The sequence below is a fragment of the Penaeus vannamei genome, chromosome 44 (assembly GCF_042767895.1).
Source record: "Penaeus vannamei isolate JL-2024 chromosome 44, ASM4276789v1, whole genome shotgun sequence".
NCBI classification, from domain to species: domain Eukaryota; kingdom Metazoa; phylum Arthropoda; class Malacostraca; order Decapoda; family Penaeidae; genus Penaeus; species Penaeus vannamei.
In genome coordinates this window covers 47,209-53,908 of record NC_091592.1, presented here as the reverse complement: position 1 = coordinate 53,908, position 6,700 = coordinate 47,209, and positions in this window count along the sequence as shown.

Here is a 6,700-nt window from a genome sequence, read left to right as displayed (position 1 = left end):
TTGGGGAGGTTAGGTTAGGTTACGTTGGTTAGGTTAGGTTAGGTTAGGTTAGGTTAGGTTAGGTTAGGTTAGGCTCAAATTTAACCAGGAGACTCCAAATTTCGTTTTCTCACATAAACTTGATCGTAAATCACTCTAATCCACGATAGGTTACAGTACCTGCAATTTGGGGAGGTTAGGTTAGGTTACGTTGGTTAGGTTAGGTTAGGTTAGGTTAGGTTAGGTTAGGTTAGGTTAGGCTCAAATTTAACCAGGAGACTCCAAATTTCGTTTTCTCACATAAACTTGATCGTAAATCACTCTAATCCACGATAGGTTACAGTACCTGCAATTTGGGGAGGTTAGGTTAGGTTACGTTGGTTAGGTTAGGTTAGGTTAGGTTAGGTTAGGTTAGGTTAGGTTAGGCTCAAATTTAACCAGGAGACTCCAAATTTCGTTTTCTCACATAAACTTGATCGTAAATCACTCTAATCCACGATAGGTTACAGTACCTGCAATTTGGGGAGGTTAGGTTAGGTTACGTTGGTTAGGTTAGGTTAGGTTAGGTTAGGTTAGGTTAGGTTAGGTTAGGCTCAAATTTAACCAGGAGACTCCAAATTTCGTTTTCTCACATAAACTTGATCGTAAATCACTCTAATCCACGATAGGTTACAGTACCTGCAATTTGGGGAGGTTAGGTTAGGTTACGTTGGTTAGGTTAGGTTAGGTTAGGTTAGGTTAGGTTAGGTTAGGTTAGGCTCAAATTTAACCAGGAGACTCCAAATTTCGTTTTCTCACATAAACTTGATCGTAAATCACTCTAATCCACGATAGGTTACAGTACCTGCAATTTGGGGAGGTTAGGTTAGGTTACGTTGGTTAGGTTAGGTTAGGTTAGGTTAGGTTAGGTTAGGTTAGGTTAGGCTCAAATTTAACCAGGAGACTCCAAATTTCGTTTTCTCACATAAACTTGATCGTAAATCACTCTAATCCACGATAGGTTACAGTACCTGCAATTTGGGGAGGTTAGGTTAGGTTACGTTGGTTAGGTTAGGTTAGGTTAGGTTAGGTTAGGTTAGGTTAGGTTAGGCTCAAATTTAACCAGGAGACTCCAAATTTCGTTTTCTCACATAAACTTGATCGTAAATCACTCTAATCCACGATAGGTTACAGTACCTGCAATTTGGGGAGGTTAGGTTAGGTTACGTTGGTTAGGTTAGGTTAGGTTAGGTTAGGTTAGGTTAGGTTAGGTTAGGCTCAAATTTAACCAGGAGACTCCAAATTTCGTTTTCTCACATAAACTTGATCGTAAATCACTCTAATCCACGATAGGTTACAGTACCTGCAATTTGGGGAGGTTAGGTTAGGTTACGTTGGTTAGGTTAGGTTAGGTTAGGTTAGGTTAGGTTAGGTTAGGTTAGGCTCAAATTTAACCAGGAGACTCCAAATTTCGTTTTCTCACATAAACTTGATCGTAAATCACTCTAATCCACGATAGGTTACAGTACCTGCAATTTGGGGAGGTTAGGTTAGGTTACGTTGGTTAGGTTAGGTTAGGTTAGGTTAGGTTAGGTTAGGTTAGGTTAGGCTCAAATTTAACCAGGAGACTCCAAATTTCGTTTTCTCTCATAAACTTGATCGTAAATCACTCTAATCCACGATAGGTTACAGTACCTGCAATTTGGGGAGGTTAGGTTAGGTTACGTTGGTTAGGTTAGGTTAGGTTAGGTTAGGTTAGGTTAGGTTAGGTTAGGCTCAAATTTAACCAGGAGACTCCAAATTTCGTTTTCTCACATAAACTTGATCGTAAATCACTCTAATCCACGATAGGTTACAGTACCTGCAATTTGGGGAGGTTAGGTTAGGTTACGTTGGTTAGGTTAGGTTAGGTTAGGTTAGGTTAGGTTAGGTTAGGTTAGGCTCAAATTTAACCAGGAGACTCCAAATTTCGTTTTCTCACATAAACTTGATCGTAAATCACTCTAATCCACGATAGGTTACAGTACCTGCAATTTGGGGAGGTTAGGTTAGGTTACGTTGGTTAGGTTAGGTTAGGTTAGGTTAGGTTAGGTTAGGTTAGGTTAGGCTCAAATTTAACCAGGAGACTCCAAATTTCGTTTTCTCACATAAACTTGATCGTAAATCACTCTAATCCACGATAGGTTACAGTACCTGCAATTTGGGGAGGTTAGGTTAGGTTACGTTGGTTAGGTTAGGTTAGGTTAGGTTAGGTTAGGTTAGGTTAGGTTAGGCTCAAATTTAACCAGGAGACTCCAAATTTCGTTTTCTCACATAAACTTGATCGTAAATCACTCTAATCCACGATAGGTTACAGTACCTGCAATTTGGGGAGGTTAGGTTAGGTTACGTTGGTTAGGTTAGGTTAGGTTAGGTTAGGTTAGGTTAGGTTAGGTTAGGCTCAAATTTAACCAGGAGACTCCAAATTTCGTTTTCTCACATAAACTTGATCGTAAATCACTCTAATCCACGATAGGTTACAGTACCTGCAATTTGGGGAGGTTAGGTTAGGTTACGTTGGTTAGGTTAGGTTAGGTTAGGTTAGGTTAGGTTAGGTTAGGTTAGGCTCAAATTTAACCAGGAGACTCCAAATTTCGTTTTCTCACATAAACTTGAGCGTAAATCACTCTAATCCACGATAGGTTACAGTACCTGCAATTTGGGGAGGTTAGGTTAGGTTACGTTGGTTAGGTTAGGTTAGGTTAGGTTAGGTTAGGTTAGGTTAGGTTAGGCTCAAATTTAACCAGGAGACTCCAAATTTCGTTTTCTCACATAAACTTGATCGTAAATCACTCTAATCCACGATAGGTTACAGTACCTGCAATTTGGGGAGGTTAGGTTAGGTTACGTTGGTTAGGTTAGGTTAGGTTAGGTTAGGTTAGGTTAGGTTAGGTTAGGCTCAAATTTAACCAGGAGACTCCAAATTTCGTTTTCTCACATAAACTTGATCGTAAATCACTCTAATCCACGATAGGTTACAGTACCTGCAATTTGGGGAGGTTAGGTTAGGTTACGTTGGTTAGGTTAGGTTAGGTTAGGTTAGGTTAGGTTAGGTTAGGTTAGGCTCAAATTTAACCAGGAGACTCCAAATTTCGTTTTCTCACATAAACTTGATCGTAAATCACTCTAATCCACGATAGGTTACAGTACCTGCAATTTGGGGAGGTTAGGTTAGGTTACGTTGGTTAGGTTAGGTTAGGTTAGGTTAGGTTAGGTTAGGTTAGGTTAGGCTCAAATTTAACCAGGAGACTCCAAATTTCGTTTTCTCACATAAACTTGATCGTAAATCACTCTAATCCACGATAGGTTACAGTACCTGCAATTTGGGGAGGTTAGGTTAGGTTACGTTGGTTAGGTTAGGTTAGGTTAGGTTAGGTTAGGTTAGGTTAGGTTAGGCTCAAATTTAACCAGGAGACTCCAAATTTCGTTTTCTCACATAAACTTGATCGTAAATCACTCTAATCCACGATAGGTTACAGTACCTGCAATTTGCGGAGGTTAGGTTAGGTTACGTTGGTTAGGTTAGGTTAGGTTAGGTTAGGTTAGGTTAGGTTAGGTTAGGCTCAAATTTAACCAGGAGACTCCAAATTTCGTTTTCTCACATAAACTTGATCGTAAATCACTCTAATCCACGATAGGTTACAGTACCTGCAATTTGGGGAGGTTAGGTTAGGTTACGTTGGTTAGGTTAGGTTAGGTTAGGTTAGGTTAGGTTAGGTTAGGTTAGGCTCAAATTTAACCAGGAGACTCCAAATTTCGTTTTCTCACATAAACTTGATCGTAAATCACTCTAATCCACGATAGGTTACAGTACCTGCAATTTGGGGAGGTTAGGTTAGGTTACGTTGGTTAGGTTAGGTTAGGTTAGGTTAGGTTAGGTTAGGTTAGGTTAGGCTCAAATTTAACCAGGAGACTCCAAATTTCGTTTTCTCACATAAACTTGATCGTAAATCACTCTAATCCACGATAGGTTACAGTACCTGCAATTTGGGGAGGTTAGGTTAGGTTACGTTGGTTAGGTTAGGTTAGGTTAGGTTAGGTTAGGTTAGGTTAGGTTAGGCTCAAATTTAACCAGGAGACTCCAAATTTCGTTTTCTCACATAAACTTGATCGTAAATCACTCTAATCCACGATAGGTTACAGTACCTGCAATTTGGGGAGGTTAGGTTAGGTTACGTTGGTTAGGTTAGGTTAGGTTAGGTTAGGTTAGGTTAGGTTAGGTTAGGCTCAAATTTAACCAGGAGACTCCAAATTTCGTTTTCTCACATAAACTTGATCGTAAATCACTCTAATCCACGATAGGTTACAGTACCTGCAATTTGGGGAGGTTAGGTTAGGTTACGTTGGTTAGGTTAGGTTAGGTTAGGTTAGGTTAGGTTAGGTTAGGTTAGGCTCAAATTTAACCAGGAGACTCCAAATTTCGTTTTCTCACATAAACTTGATCGTAAATCACTCTAATCCACGATAGGTTACAGTACCTGCAATTTGGGGAGGTTAGGTTAGGTTACGTTGGTTAGGTTAGGTTAGGTTAGGTTAGGTTAGGTTAGGTTAGGTTAGGCTCAAATTTAACCAGGAGACTCCAAATTTCGTTTTCTCACATAAACTTGATCGTAAATCACTCTAATCCACGATAGGTTACAGTACCTGCAATTTGGGGAGGTTAGGTTAGGTTACGTTGGTTAGGTTAGGTTAGGTTAGGTTAGGTTAGGTTAGGTTAGGTTAGGCTCAAATTTAACCAGGAGACTCCAAATTTCGTTTTCTCACATAAACTTGATCGTAAATCACTCTAATCCACGATAGGTTACAGTACCTGCAATTTGGGGAGGTTAGGTTAGGTTACGTTGGTTAGGTTAGGTTAGGTTAGGTTAGGTTAGGTTAGGTTAGGTTAGGCTCAAATTTAACCAGGAGACTCCAAATTTCGTTTTCTCACATAAACTTGATCGTAAATCACTCTAATCCACGATAGGTTACAGTACCTGCAATTTGGGGAGGTTAGGTTAGGTTACGTTGGTTAGGTTAGGTTAGGTTAGGTTAGGTTAGGTTAGGTTAGGTTAGGCTCAAATTTAACCAGGAGACTCCAAATTTCGTTTTCTCACATAAACTTGATCGTAAATCACTCTAATCCACGATAGGTTACAGTACCTGCAATTTGGGGAGGTTAGGTTAGGTTACGTTGGTTAGGTTAGGTTAGGTTAGGTTAGGTTAGGTTAGGTTAGGTTAGGCTCAAATTTAACCAGGAGACTCCAAATTTCGTTTTCTCACATAAACTTGATCGTAAATCACTCTAATCCACGATAGGTTACAGTACCTGCAATTTGGGGAGGTTAGGTTAGGTTACGTTGGTTAGGTTAGGTTAGGTTAGGTTAGGTTAGGTTAGGTTAGGTTAGGCTCAAATTTAACCAGGAGACTCCAAATTTCGTTTTCTCACATAAACTTGATCGTAAATCACTCTAATCCACGATAGGTTACAGTACCTGCAATTTGGGGAGGTTAGGTTAGGTTACGTTGGTTAGGTTAGGTTAGGTTAGGTTAGGTTAGGTTAGGTTAGGTTAGGCTCAAATTTAACCAGGAGACTCCAAATTTCGTTTTCTCACATAAACTTGATCGTAAATCACTCTAATCCACGATAGGTTACAGTACCTGCAATTTGGGGAGGTTAGGTTAGGTTACGTTGGTTAGGTTAGGTTAGGTTAGGTTAGGTTAGGTTAGGTTAGGTTAGGCTCAAATTTAACCAGGAGACTCCAAATTTCGTTTTCTCACATAAACTTGATCGTAAATCACTCTAATCCACGATAGGTTACAGTACCTGCAATTTGGGGAGGTTAGGTTAGGTTACGTTGGTTAGGTTAGGTTAGGTTAGGTTAGGTTAGGTTAGGTTAGGTTAGGCTCAAATTTAACCAGGAGACTCCAAATTTCGTTTTCTCACATAAACTTGATCGTAAATCACTCTAATCCACGATAGGTTACAGTACCTGCAATTTGGGGAGGTTAGGTTAGGTTACGTTGGTTAGGTTAGGTTAGGTTAGGTTAGGTTAGGTTAGGTTAGGTTAGGCTCAAATTTAACCAGGAGACTCCAAATTTCGTTTTCTCACATAAACTTGATCGTAAATCACTCTAATCCACGATAGGTTACAGTACCTGCAATTTGGGGAGGTTAGGTTAGGTTACGTTGGTTAGGTTAGGTTAGGTTAGGTTAGGTTAGGTTAGGTTAGGTTAGGCTCAAATTTAACCAGGAGACTCCAAATTTCGTTTTCTCACATAAACTTGATCGTAAATCACTCTAATCCACGATAGGTTACAGTACCTGCAATTTGGGGAGGTTAGGTTAGGTTACGTTGGTTAGGTTAGGTTAGGTTAGGTTAGGTTAGGTTAGGTTAGGTTAGGCTCAAATTTAACCAGGAGACTCCAAATTTCGTTTTCTCACATAAACTTGATCGTAAATCACTCTAATCCACGATAGGTTACAGTACCTGCAATTTGGGGAGGTTAGGTTAGGTTACGTTGGTTAGGTTAGGTTAGGTTAGGTTAGGTTAGGCTCAAATTTAACCAGGAGACTCCAAATTTCGTTTTCTCACATAAACTTGATCGTAAATCACTCTAATCCACGATAGGTTACAGTACCTGCAATTTGGGGAGGTTAGGTTAGGTTACGTTGGTTAGGTTAGGTTAGGTTAGGTTAGGTTAGGTTAGGTTAGGTTAGGCT